This window comes from Phyllobates terribilis, unplaced genomic scaffold (genome assembly GCF_046119375.1).
Source record: "Phyllobates terribilis strain yellow unplaced genomic scaffold, ASM4611937v1 Scaffold_8__6_contigs__length_399053987, whole genome shotgun sequence".
Lineage (NCBI taxonomy): Eukaryota > Metazoa > Chordata > Amphibia > Anura > Dendrobatidae > Phyllobates > Phyllobates terribilis.
This window is the reverse complement of record NW_027362768.1, coordinates 146,856,601-146,858,310: the sequence shown is the minus strand read 5'-3', so window position 1 is coordinate 146,858,310 and position 1,710 is coordinate 146,856,601.

Sequence of the window (1,710 nt, the reverse complement as noted above, 5' to 3'; positions counted from 1 at the left end):
ATAAGACTCCACATACAGTACAGACCAAAAGTTTGGACACACCTCATTTAGAGATTTTTCTGTATTTTCATGACTATGAAAATTGTACATTCACATTGAAGGCATCAAAACTATGAATTAACACATGTGGAATTATATACTTAACAAAAAAGTGTGAAACAACTGAAAATATGTCTTATATTCTAGGTTCTTCAAAGTAGCCACCTTTTGCTTTGATGACTGCTTTGCACACTCTTGGCATTCTCTTGATGAGCTTCAAGAGGTAGTCACCGGAAATGGTTTTCACTTCACAGGTGTACCCTGTCAGGTTTAATAAGTGGGATTTCTTGTCTTATAAATGGGGTTGGGACCATCAGTTGTGTTGTGCAGAAGTCAGGTGGATCCACAGCTGATAGTCCTACTGAATAGACTGTTAGAATTTGTATTATGGCAAGAAAAAAGCAGCCAAGTAAAGAAAAACGAGTGGCCATCATTACTTTAAGAAATGAAGGTCAGTGAGTCCGAAAAATTGGGCAAACTTTGAAAGTGTCCCCAAGTGCAATTGCAAAAACCATCAAGCACTACAAAGAAACTGGCTCACATGAGGACCACCCCAGGAAAGGAAGACCAAGAGTCACCTCTGCTTCTGAGGATAAGTTTATCCGAGTCACCAGCCTCAGAAATTGCAGGTTAACAGCAGCTCAGATTAGAGACCAGGTCAATGCCACACAGAGTTCTAGCAGCAGGCACATCTCTACAACAACTGTTAAGAGGAGGCTTTGTGCAGCAGGCCTTCATGGTAAAATAGCTGCTAGGAAACCACTGCTAAGGACAGGCAACAAGCAGAAGAGACTTGTTTGGGCTAAAGAACACAAGGAATGGACATTAGACCAGTGGAAATTTGTGCTTTGGTCTGATGAGTCCAAATTTGAGATCTTTGGTTCCAACCACCATGTCTTTGTGCGACACAGAAAAGGTGAACGGATGGACTCTACATGCCTGGTTCCCACCGTGAAGCATGGAGGAGGAGGTGTGATGGTGTGGGGGTGCTTTACTGGTGACACTGTTGGGGATTTATTCAAAATTGAAGGCATACTGAACCAGCATGGCTACCACAGCATCTTGCAGCGGCATGCTATTCCATCCGGTTTGCGTTTAGTTGGACCATCATTTATTTTTCAACAGGACAATGACCCCAAACACACCTCCAGGCTGTGTAAGGGCTATTTGACCAAGAAGGAGAGTGATGGGGTGCTACGCCAGATGACCTGGCCTCCACAGTCACCAGACCTGAACCCAATCGAGATGGTTTGGGGTGAGCTGGACCGCAGAGTGAAGGCAAAAGGGCCAACAGGTGCTAAGCATCTCTGGGAACTCCTTCAAGATTGTTGGAAGACCATTTCCGGTGACTACCTCTTGAAGCTCATCAAGAGAATGCCAAGAGTGTGCAAAGCAGTCATTAAAGCAAAAGGTGGCTACTTTGAAGAACCTAGAATAGAAGACATATTTTGAGTTGTTTCACACTTTTTTGTTAAGTATATAATTCCACATGTGGTAATTCATAGTTTTGATGCCTTCAGTGTGAATGTACAATTTTCATAGTCAAGAAAATACAGAAAAATCTTTAAATGAGGTGTGTCCAAACTTTTGGTCTGTACTGTACGTTCAAATACAAGGGGTTTAAAAAATGCATAAGAAAAATAGCAACATAAGGAAAAATTGAAAAATAAA